The sequence below is a fragment of the Prunus avium genome, chromosome 7 (genome assembly GCF_965620075.1).
Source record: "Prunus avium chromosome 7, drPruAviu1.hap1.1, whole genome shotgun sequence".
In the NCBI taxonomy this organism is placed as follows: domain Eukaryota; kingdom Viridiplantae; phylum Streptophyta; class Magnoliopsida; order Rosales; family Rosaceae; genus Prunus; species Prunus avium.
In genome coordinates, this window is record NC_142290.1 from 33,875,944 (window position 1) to 33,888,966 (window position 13,023).

The following is a 13,023-nucleotide window of genomic DNA, read 5'->3' on the forward strand; positions in this document are numbered from 1 at the left end:
ATGTGAGGATTACGGCTCGGATGGAAGTGGTATCTCTAAGGCCTGCGAGGATTGCGGCTCGAGTGGACTTGGGGTCTCCGAGGCCTGCGAGGATGGAATTGACGGATCAGGAAAGGGGTACGCCTAGGTGGAGAGAATTTAAGTTTTGAGATGCTTTTAAACTAAAATGGAGGAGTTTATACAGTACCATTATTTTCGTAAGCGATAAATTGTTTTACAAATGAAGATGGAAATATATATTCTAATTACGTTGTTGAATATATATATATATCATTTAAGCCAATGACGTATAAATTATATATATAGAGGAAATGCAATAAGTGACTTACATATGTATGAACTAGAGGAAATGCAATAAGTGACTTACATATGCTTGAATACGCACTATTTCGAGAAATGCGGATCAGGTTGACTAGACGTCCCTTGAATCCTGCGAGGGTTGCGGCTCGGGCGACCTTGTGTTATCGAGGCCTGCGAAGCCATGTCACGAACTGAGACACAAGGAAATGACAAATAATGATAGACACACTTAGGTGGAAGATGAATATTTGTTTTACAATGTTTTAAACTGGTGTGAAGACTTATGCAAACGCATGAATGGATATATAAATATAAATGAACATATTCGGTTTATGTACAAGTATAACAAGAACAGTATAATAAGTGAAAGAACTACATGTGGCTTGATCCCTGGTTAAGGGTACGTAGGCAACCTAGAATTCTAGGTGCAGCCGCGAGGTCAAGTGATTAAAAGGTAGTCCAGCTAAGTTATTTCGAGATCTAAAATTGTTTTGATGATGTTCTAAAAATTTGAATCGAATGTTGATAGTAGCAAGATTTATTCGTTTTATTGAGGCCTAAGGCCAAAATGTTTTGATGCTTGATTTTCTTGGATATAATTTATTACATGCTGGCCGTTGTGATATACATTTATATGCTTATTTGACAGGTAAAATTTTTGGGAAATGTTCATATTACAGGGGAGACTTTGCCGAATTTTCGGCAGAAGTCAAACTTGAGATTAGTTTGAAGTTTTGTTAGAGGGGCAAATTAGTCATTTGTGCCCGGCACCTGCCAAGTGTCGGACACGCACATGGTTCGACTCGAATTCCAAAGTGGAATTTGGGTTGAGTCCTATCAATAAAACTGCTTGAATTTTTAAGTATTCAAAAGATTCTCAAGAAAAGAATAAATCTAATCCTTAAAAAGTCCGTGACCTAGGGGATGCCATATTAATAAATCTAATCTAAATCGAATCTACATAGAAAAAAGTCCATGACCTACAAACAGAAATCAAACTAATAGCAAAACTAATAAAAACCCAAAATAGATTTATATAGCTACTATAATAGTGAATTACAGAGTGTGCGTGAAAAAGCAAACTATATAACAATACCTTGAAAGAAGTAGAATTCAAAATCCACTAGTGCTAGCACCATCGCCAAATGATTCTTTTAGGAATTACCCCAGAGCCGCTTTAGAAATTTGTCCAATTGAGAAACAGTATGTTATTACAAATATAATCTTTTAAAAAATGAAAGAGATAAAAAATTAAACAGATAATGTTTAAAAAATAAATAAATAAAGCATATGAAATACCCAAGTCGAGGTCTTCATTCTCTTCGCATTTGCCGTTGTCTTTGGGCTTTGTATTGTCAGTATCTTTGTTGGTAGTTTCTTGGTCTTTTCCTAGCGACCAGTTCCAAGCCCCAGACATGAGCTTGGCAACTAGGACAGAGGCTAAAAGCTGAAGTATAGCGGTAGCGAATTTTCCACCGGTGCTACCTCGAGCGGATATCCAAGACACTCCCTTTTGCATGAACCACTCCGTCCAAGTGGGTGGGATGGGTAAGATTGTGGCTTATCCAGACTTTGCGGCGAAGAAATCTTATTGCTTTCCATTAATGGGATCAACTTAGGTCGCAATTGATCCCACATCTCAGTTTTGACGGACTCGGTATACTGAACAATAACATGTGCATTGGAGCGCTTCTGGTCATCTTCGGTGTTGTCTCGGTCCTTTTCTACAGCTTGCTGGAATTCGAAGTATCTCTTCATGGATAGGAAGAGTTTGAATTCTAGTGAGTCTTCTATGTCTTCTCTGACTTCCGATGTCTGTACTACTTCTTCGTCTGCCATGGCGGCTTAGCAAAATACGGGAAATTTGCAATGAATTTGGGAAAAAGAAATGGTAAGAAATCAGGGTATTTTTATATTTATTAAATAGGCTTGTTGTATACGATTGAGGCGTAGATATGTAAATTTGCTGAATATGAAGCTTGTTCTATACGATTGAGGTATATGGGTTATATGAGTAATTTGCTATAGGGTTATATTAGTAAAATCATTGAATCTGCTAAACATTTATGTTATACTTTAAACCCATGTGGATAGTTTATCTTTCAAGATCAGTAATATATATAGCAGGAAAAAAAGTAATGCGATCAACTGCCACCAAATTACTAAGCGGTCCTACGGCCTTGCTTTTCTTGTTTTCACTAAAGACCATGGAACCAAATACCTACACAACAACATGAATCATGATACAAGTATTTTCCTATCAGTTACTGCCTGTTGATGCTCTTTTTGGGAGGTCAACTTAGATAGAGGTGGAATGGTGGATGATGTGTGAAGACGTGGGTCTTCAGCAGGTGTATGTGCCTTCTGCAGATTGTTGCATTCGGCAGTTAAGGTAAATAAAGTATCCATCTCTTATAGTTTTCCGATGTGGGACTCCTCTTGCTTAGAGTTGTGGTAATGCTTATTTGGCTGAGGTGATGACCTCTCAAAGCATGGCATGTGGATGGTCTAGCATGGCTAGTTGCTCGGTCAGTTACGATATCAACAGTAGTCCCCCAAGTTCTCGAGTAAGAAGGTACTTCTTGATTGGGGTCTTGTAGTTTTAAGTGCACTGGCCAAGCCACACCACAGTTCATCTTCCAAGCTGCATAGTGCACTGCCCATTGTCCCCCAAGTCCCCGGGTAAGAAGGACATTAAAGGGAGGGAACTTGCAACAAAAACCTAAGTGGTTTGCAAGTCTCGTTTTTGTTATGCAAGGGTGCCGAATGGAACGTAGGTGCCGAAGGCGAAGACGCATGTCACAAGGCGATGTGCCTACAAGGGTGCCGGAGGTGTAAAGCTTTCGTGTCGTAGGGTGATGTGGCTAAGCACGAGGGTGCCGAAGACATAGGGGATGTCGAAGGCAACACAAAACTTGCATGTCGCATGGCGATATGGCTAGGCACGAGGGTGTCGAAGGCACAAAGCTTGCCTGTTCAAGGCGATGTGGCCAGGCATGAGGGTACCGAAGGTGACACAAAACTTGCATGTCGCAAGGCAATGTGTTGGGCACGAGGGTGCCGAAGGCAAATGTGATATCAGAGGAATAAAGCTTGCATGTCGCAAGGCAAAGAGCTAGGCATGAGGGTGCCGAAGGCAAACATGATGCTAAATGTGACACAAAGCTTGCATGTTGCAAGGCAATGGGCCAGCCACGAGGGTGCCGAAGGTGACACAAAGCTTACATGTCGCAAGGCAATGTGCTAGGCACGAGAGTGCTGAATGCAAAGGGGATGCCGGAAGTACAAAGCTTGTATGTCGCAAGGCAAAGTGTCAGACATGAAGGTACCAAAGGTGACACAAAGCTTGCATGTCACAAGGCAATGTGCTGGGTACGAGGGTGCTGAATGGAAAGTAGGGTTCCGAACTTGGGTTACCACGTCATCGCTTGTCGCATGGGTCTCCTTCCACGCTTCGGAAGGAGGGTTCCGAACGGAAGGTATGACATCATCACGTGTCGCCTAGGTCCCTTCGCATCTTCGGAAGGGGGGTTCCGAAAGGAAAGAGGGTGCCTAAGGGAACAAATGCAAAAGTCCATGACCTAAGGAAAGAGGGTGTCGAACATGCACATGGTTCGACTCGAATTCCAAAGTGGAATTTGGGTCGAGTCCTGTCAATAAAACTGCTTGAATTTTTAAGTATTCAAAAGATTCTCAAGAAAAGAATAAATCTAATCCTTAAAAAGTCCGTGACCTAGGGGATGTCATATTAATAAATCTAATCTAAATCGAATCTACATAGAAAAAAGTCCATTACCTACAAACAGAAATCAAACTAATAGCAAAACTAATAAAAACCCAAAATAGATTTATATAGCTACTATAATAGTGAATTACAGAGTGTGCGTGAAAAAGCAAACTATATAACAGTACCTTGAAAGAAGTAGAATTCAAAATCCACTAGTGCTAGCACCATCGCCAAATGATTCTTTTAGGAATTGCCCCAGAGCCGCTTTAGAAATTTGTCCAATTGAGAAACAGTATGTTATTACAAATATAATCTTTTAAAAAATGAAAGAGATAAAAAATTAAACAGATAATGTTTAAAAAATAAATAAATAAATCATATGAAATACCCAAGTCTAGGTCTTCATTCTCTTCGCCTTTGCCGTTGTCTTTGGGCTTTGTATTGTCAGTATCTTTGTTGGAAGTTTCTTGGTCTTTTCCTAGCGACCAGTTCCAAGCCCCAGACATGAGCTTGGCAACTAGGACAGAGGCTAAAAGCTGAAGTATAGCGGTAGCGAATTTTCCACCGGTACTACCTCGAGCGGATATCCAAGACACTCCCTTTTGCATGAACCACTCCGTCCAAGTGGGTGGGTGGGATGGGATGGGATGGGATGGGATGGGATGGGCGGGCGACGTCGGAAGGCTGCGGCGCTGGTCTGGGGCGGTGTGCGCATACCTCAGTAGAAACTCAAGCACGTCAAAATCTTGATAAGATTGTGGCTTATCCAGACTTTGCGGTGAAGAAATCTTATTGCTTTCCATTAATGGGATCAACTTAGGTCGCAATTGATCCCACATCTCAGTTTTGACGGACTCGGTATACTGAACAATAACATGTGCATTGGAGCGCTTCTAGTCATCTTCGGCGTTGTCTCGGTCCTTTTCTACAGCTTTCTGGAATTCGAAGTATCTCTTCATGGATAGCAAGAGTTTGAATTCTAGTGAGTCTTCTATGTCTTCTCTAACTTCCGATGTCTGTACTACTTCTTCGTCTGCCAAGGCGGCTTAGCAAAATACGGGAAATTTGCAATGAATTTGGGAAAAAGAAATGGTAAGAAATCAGGGTAATTTTATGTTTGTTAAATAGGCTTGTTGTATACGATTGAGGCGTGAAGGTACCAAAGGTGACACAAAGCTTGCATGTCGCAAGGCAATGTGCTGGGCACGAGGGTGCTGAATGGAAAGTAGGGTTCCGAACTTGGGTTACCACGTAATCGCATGTCGCGTGGGTCTCATTCCACACTTCGGAAGGGAGGGTTCCGAACGGAAGGTATGACATCATCGCGTGTCGCCTAGGTCCCTTCGCATCTTCGGAAGGAGGGTTCCGAAAGGAAAGAGGGTGCCTAAGGGAACAAATGCAAACGTGCCCCCCCCCGGGGCGCCTTTTTTTGAATTATTATTATTTAGGAAAAATAATTATATATATATATATTTGGGATAGTGGTAAACCCATATCAATTTGAGGAGTTTTTTTGGGGTTGTTACCTACCTTTAGCACGACACCTGCCGAACGGCAAGTGTGACATCATGTTGTTGATGAAATTTACCGGTCGTTGGAGTTGGATTTGGACTGTCTTACAGCTTTGGTCAACGGCCTACTGGTAGGGAGGTGTGATGTCACCCTTGTCGTTCGGCAGGGTCCTTGCCGAAGTAAATTGGGGGGGATGTCGCCCATCAATCATGGAGGTGGGTTTGAGCCTCTAGCTGACGCCATCGTAGACTTGGGGGTTCCGCAAATGTCTGGAGATGGTGTGGTTGCTTGCGTGGGTGTCGATGAAGACCTCGTTGTCGATCACTGGACGATGTTTCGTTGGACCCAGTTGGTGGCGAAGGACTGGGACTTGGCGATAGCGGAGAAGAGCTCGTAGCATGACCGGGTTGGAGTCGAATACCTTCACTCGCTCCCAGCCCTGGGAATTAAAAAGCTGCACCACCCTAAACGCCGACGGAAGATTGGTGACGATTCCACCATAGTTTTCCTTCGGCCCGACGGCTTCGAAGCAGGTTTTCAGTTGGTTTGCCGTTTGGAATTTGGCATAAGTTGGAGTCGGGCTTCTGTCATTTTTGAGATGGGTGTCGTTCGGCAAGATTCGTGAAGGAGAAGTGATGTTGAAAATAACCTTCGTGAGTCTTAGTGGACCCCTTCGGTGTCGTGGTTGGAAGGAGACGAGTCCCCTATTTTATCGCTCGCGTCCTTGGCGTCGGCATTCGGCCGGTCTTTGGGCAGCGCTGTCGTGCTATCCGAGCTGAGGTCGACTTGGAGGTGAGTTTTCTTTGGGCTCTGCGTTGCTTTAACATAATGTTGCCGTTCAGTAAGGTTGGCTGGAATCTGCCCCAGGAGCTGGGCTTCGGCATGCTGCCTACCATTCCGCATAATATAGAGTCTACCGTTCGAAAGGAGCTTCAGCAAGACTGGTTTCGAAGGAGGCCTTAGGCAAGATCATTGCTATACAATTTCGAGCGCCCTCCTAGGTTCTGCACAGCCCTTGCTGTTCGGCAAGGGTGGATTGTAGAATATTTTTTTTAAGCCTCCTAGATCTTCGGCAAGAGAGTATGTCTGGGTTGTTGGAGCGTCGACAAGGTTGATTTTGGAAGGAGATTGCGTGCGTCCCTTGGCTTCAGCAAGGCAGGTGAGGTCCTCGGTTTTTAACAGCTTTAGTGGTAGTCAAATTCGACTCCCTAAGGTGCGACACCACCTTTGCCGTTCGGCAAGGGTCCTTCTGTGGGAGGACCGTCTGTTCGCACGGCGATCGTCCTTGGCGTCGGCATTCGACAGAGTCAACTGGTAAGACTTTTTACATAAGGTCGTAGTTTGGGCATAGGCCTTGCCGAACGGCAAGGCTTGTCCAAAAAAAAAAAAATTAGTAACCTCTCCGTTTTTCTACATAGGCTGGTTCGAATATGATAGAGAGGTATTGGAGCTGGGTTCGGCAACATCCGCTTGGAAGGAGCGGGTTTCTTTCTTGCGCCTCCTCCACCATTGCCTCGGCATGTTTTTTTTTTTTTTTTTTTTTTTGAGAAAGCCAATGACATGGCTATCGTTCGGTAGCTGATCAAATGGCATGGAGATGGTGATCTCTCAAAAATCTTGGGTTCCTTGAGCAATATCCTGGATATGGGTGTGCCGCCCGATATATTAGAACCTTGAAAACATGAGTTTGGCATTCTTGGTTTGCCCACTTGAAAAATTTTGGCAGGGATGGGAGGTTGTGTCTATTTGCAGTCAATGAGATTTGTCTATCTGGTTTAGTAAAGAAAGTGTCTAACGGTAAGCACACGAGTGGTCTCTAGTTAGGGTTTTGTTGGTCCAATGCTGGAAGAGTCTTTATATGCTTATTTGCATGGGGACGCCGAACAATAATGTGCCATTCTTAAACTTTTTTGCTGAACAAAACTTGATGAAGACACCAAGGTGGACGCTACCCATTGCTGGTCTGGCTGTTAGGTGCCATCTATTTATACTTCATATGAGGTTTGAAAGGAGCACGTGGGTATCCTTCTGGGCTGACATGATAGCATGCCCATGTTGGCATCCAATTGAGCCACGTTAAATAGAGTCTGTAACAAAGATTGCATGCATGCTTTGAAATAATATATGTGAGAGAGAATCTTTACCTTTGGAAATAATATACTCTAGTTGAACTGGAGAAAACCACATGGGCTTCCCATTGGATTGAAATGGTGGTTGGCCTCCTTGGCCATGCAAGCCATACAAAGTGATGCTGTTGATGAATTGGAATATTTGGCTATTGCCAAATTGGAACATTTTCAAAGTGGCCGAATCTGGACAGCTGTTATTCATATGCAATCTTTATGAATCATATTGTTGAATAGGATTGTGCAATGAGTTATTTAAATATTGTGTTGGCGCTTAAACTGAACAGACAGAGATGAGTGCAACTTACAAGTGGAGAGGACGATCTAGCAGATCGATTGAGTGATAGATGCAGATTCTTCTTGTCTTCGGATGCAGATCCTAAATAGAAGAGGGTTGAGGCTCATAAGGTCTATGGAACCGGTGTGGAACCAGCCTAAGACCCTCCGATGCTAAAGTAAGTTTGTTTTCTAAAAACCCTCGCTGTTGACAATATAATAGTATAAAGGTCAAGCTGGAAAGTCTTACCCCTGTATTGCAGTGAATGGGCCTATTTATAGAGGGGATTTTGTATGCTCTTGGTACTCATTTTCGATGTGGGACTCGTGGGAGGGCCCTATGAGGTTGACACGAGTCCTTAGATATTTCGGGCGGGTGCTTCGAGGTTGATTCTGCAGAATCGGTAAGGGATACCGATTGTAGGCTGTGTTGGGCTTGTAGCGGTCTTTTGCTGCTTTGAGACAATATCATCGGTAGCCGATGCTGATTGTTCGGAGCCTTTGGGCATTTGGAGAGTTTAAGCGATCCACGTGTCAATGGATGAGTGGAGGATCAGATATGGTACAAACATATTGCATGCTTGTATACAATATTTATATGTAAGAAGAGAAATCTTATCTTGTGGTATGGATGCACGTGGGCATCCTTCGGAGTGGAGCAATTTTTCCTTGGCCATGCGCAAGCCATGCATGGTGATATCCTTGGTGCATTTGGAATATTTGGCCACCCATAAATTGACTATTTCAACGTGACTGAAAGGAGGTTCCTTGGGCTGAAATGGTGGCTTTCTCTTTTGGCCATGCAAGGCGAGGTCTCAAAGGCATCGCTCACGTCAGAGAGGCCTGTCGAAGGCATTGCATGCGCCACATGATGATGAGGTTCCGAAGGCATCGCTCGAGCTGAATGACGACGGGGTGCTGAAGGCATCGCTCGCGTCGAATGATGACGGGGTGCCGAAGGTAGCACATGTGCCAAATGATGAAGCTTGTAGGACAAACTCAAGTCCCCATATTTTTACTCTTCAAAGAAGTGCCGAACGACACTTTGAATTGAGATGTTGGTTTGGCCATGCAAGCCATGCAAAATGATAGCCACATTCTCATTGGCTTTTCCTTAAAATATCATCTTCTGCAATTTGTTGCCTTAGCATTCATTGTTGCTCCAGTAAGGTATTGCTGAACGACAACTTAGGTGATGTTGATTGTATGGGTGCCGAAGGCCACTGAAGAAGGGGAGAACAACAGAAGTCTATTGTGTCAGTTCCCACAGACAGTGCCAAACTGTTAATGCTCTTTTTGGGAGGTCAACTTAGATAAAGATGGAATGGTGGATGATGTGTGAAGACATGAGTCTTCAGCAGGTGTATGTGCCTTCGGCATATTGTTGCCTTCGGCAGTTAAGGTAAATAAAGTAAATAAGCATGTAGAAGACAAGATATACGTGGTTCACCCGAATGATGGGCTATGTCCACGAAGAAGATGTTCTCATTATGATAATGTTTGTTTACATTTGTACAAGGGGATTAGACCCAAAGATAAATGGAAGAAGGCCTAGGGCCTAAGGTACTAAGCTAGGAATCCAAAGCCCAGGGGTCAAGTCCCAAGATCCGGAGACCCAGGACCCGAAGACCAGACCAGCAGGAAAGTCTCGAAGAGAGAGCCCTTTTTTAAGGGGAGAGTAGTCTTCTTTTATAGGTGAGGAGGAGTCTCCATCTCTTGTAGTTTTCCGATGTGGGACTCCTCTTGCTTAGAGTTGTGGTAATGCTTATTTGGCTAAGGTGATGACCTCTCAAAGCATGGCATGTGGATGGTCTAGCCTAGCTAGTTGCTCGGTCAATTACGTTACCAACACTGCCTACTGGCATTTATTTTGAATGTCAATTGAAGCCGAAAACGAGACCTGTTTTTGCAGGCATCATATGCCATTCCTTTGCCTTGAATTTAAGAGCCTCTATTTATATTTGGACCCCGGAATTACAAATGCAGAGCTTCCATTGTACTTGGACTCCACAGAAGCTTCTTAGACTCTTAAGCTTCATAAACTGCAAATCGATTGTATCGAAACAGTAATAGCAGCAAATCAGTAAAGCCTGCAGTTCCCTTCCCGTGTGCAAACTTTCATATAGAAAATTGCTCTTGCATGCTTTAGACTGTTTCATTATGGTGTAACCTGGTTTTTTTTTTTTTTTTTTTTTTTTTTTTTGGAAAAGCACTGATTAATGGCCCTAATTGTAAGCTCATTGCAATGAGGGGTGCATGAGAATGAGCAAGTTGGCAACAAAGAGTTCATGTTTCCCACTTAGGCAATGCTTGATTGTTGACTGTGTTTGGAACCAATCATTACAGGTTTGAAATCATTTGTTGTATTTTTAATGGAATTCGTATATTCCAAACAAACTGACCTCTAGGACAACCATAAGAGAGTTGGGTATGTCCCATAGGTCTTGTTTTACTGTCCAATCTACCTGAACTTACTCAGATTAAGAGAGCCCTCTCAAAAATCATGGTTAAGGTGTGACATTCTGTTACCACATCCAATTTACCAAAAATAAGGTACAAGTGACTTGCCTTGTGAAAGTAGGTCTTGGAGTTGAAAATCATTTAGGGTGATCATCTTCCCAACGTTCACATAAGATACAAATGACTTGCCTTGTGAAACTCTTCCCAACGTTCACATAAGATAGTATTTATATCATAAGATTTGCATTCACATAATTTAATTGGGGGCTTAGGCTCGGTCACCTTTCACGTGTGATCATCTTTAATAATTTATAGGCTCAGATACTAAAAGTTCAACAAATTCATCCTCAACCAATGATGAGGAGAAGATATTCATTTAATAATATTGTTACCGACAACGAGATTTAATTAGCCTAGTTGAAAATCTTTGAAAAATGATGATATGATAGATGCAATGTGCATCGCACTAATCAATAAAAATATCACTCTTCTACAAAAACGCAGGATTATTGCTCCTCTAAGCATAAGGTGGTTGTGTACATTTAAATTGCATAGTAGCTGTGTTAGGATATGATTAACCCATAACCCGTAATTAAATGTACAAGCTGTGTACATTTTCGTTTCCCTTAGCCCTCGACTTCTCCAACCCTAGTAACAAATTTGAATATAAGTATTGAACTCATCACGTAGATGGTTCATATAAGAATTGTATCAAAGGAGTCAAGATATAATTAACACAAAATTGTATTATTTACCAAAAACAAAAACACAAACAAGTATCACAGTTGATGTCAAACAGTTACATATTCAAGTAAATTAAATTGTAACAACAAATCAACAATACTTACCTTTGATTGAAAATATTAAAAGATGTGGCATCAAAATTAATAGAAGATCGATGCATCCGGTTAAAAAGTTTCTTCCAAACCAGCAACTATCAAGGATTTCCTTCATCTTAGGTCCCAGCTGCTCTTGGTCAAGAAATAAGAATAGGGTTTGTTGATGATTTGGTGTCTTCATATACTGTGTTCGTTTTGCTAACTGGAATAGAAAAAATTAGAGTTTTCTTTTTCTTGGGCGGAAAGTAAAGAGAGTTGGAATGGAAGTAGGGTTTAGCTAGGAAATAAACAATTAATCAATAAATAATCATGGAAACAGGAATGACAAATTTAGGCTTTGATTTTATCTCATTTCTGGAATGGTAGTGGTTATTGACATTATTGTTTTAGGGGTAAATTAGTAAATTTGAAACGTCGATACTAAGTTCTAACCTCAGATTTGGGGCAAATTTGAATTGGACCATGCCCAAGCAAATATCGGCCGCTAAATTTGCCCATTTGGACTTGGGTCAGAACAACAAAGTAACCGAGAAAAACGACGACATTGACCAAAGAAAACAATTACAAAACGACGTTATTGAACAGAAAAAAAAAAAAACCAGAGAAAACGACGACGAGCCAGATGTGAGAAGCAGGAGAACGTAACCGAGTGCCATTCTGTCCCAAAAAAAAAAAAACGGAGAGCCAGATGCAGAGGTAGCAGTGGTATTGAGATTCCGAGAGGACGAAGAAGGTGTTGTTGGTAGGGATCGAGCAAGGAGACCATCAGAGATGGGAGAGGTGGTTGAAACCCTAGAGGGCCATAGAAGGTCGGTGGCAGCTCCTCTCGTCTTCATACTCGTCGTCGTTTTCCAATTTGTGTCCAGGTGGCTGCAACAGTTGAAGAAGGTACTTGCTTCAACGATTATCGATACGCATTTAAGAAATTAATGGTAATTTGGCGTGAAATCATTCTCTTAATCATGTTCTTGATTCATTAATTGTATTTATTCGCAGAGGGGCTTTTGAAGGAGGCAAGCTCATTGTCACAGTGAGTGATTCTTACTAATTAAATCTTATTTTCCATCAATTTAAATACATGCTATATTAATTTTGGGTTTTGGGTTCTTAGCATTCTTTTGATAATTGCATCTTCAAAGTTTTTACATTTACATAAGCAGGATTGTGATCTTATTTTTGTTGAATCCAGGCCTTCAACATTTGCACAAGCTGCAAAGCTAAGGAGGATGGCAGCTGCTAAGGAGAAAGAACTTGCAAATTGTACTAGTTGCTGCAACTCCACCCATTCAATTATGTTTATATATGTTTATAAATAATTATTTGCAACATGCTTGGGTTCAAATTTGTGTTTGTATAGCAGCCACATACACTTTAAGAAGATGAAGTTGTTAAGCGAAGGGTTGAATGTTTAATACAGTTAAGTTAGTTGTTCAATGTCTTTAATTACTAGGTGTCCCTGTACATTCATTTTATTGACTCAAATATCAATCTCATTCAGAGATATGAGTGGTTGATTATTTAGATTAGCCAACTTGCTGTTCTTTTATTTTTATAGCATATACTCTTAATTCCTATGTTCTCAGTACAAATTTAGAAAACATAAAAGATCACTTGATATAAGTTATTGCTACATTTACTTAGTTTAATTTTTACTTCTTGTATCTATCCCCCCTCCGTCAGCCCCATGCCCGGTTATATTTTCCTATCTTTCATAGCTTCATTACTCTCTTGTGGCGTGGTTTTATTTTCTTAGTGGAGATATGGTGCCCTAGTATGGATGGGA

At 41.7% G+C, this 13,023-nt stretch overlaps 1 long non-coding RNA gene across 1 annotated transcript; it reads left to right on the forward strand.

The window, feature by feature from the left end:
* The first annotated feature begins 11,828 nt into the window (after positions 1-11,828).
* Positions 11,829-12,761, forward strand: LOC110747530 (uncharacterized). Its single transcript, XR_002525221.2, has 3 exons — positions 11,829-12,128; positions 12,237-12,270; positions 12,430-12,761. It is a non-coding gene; the product is annotated as an uncharacterized LOC110747530 (long non-coding RNA).
* Positions 12,762-13,023: the final 262 nt, after the last annotated feature.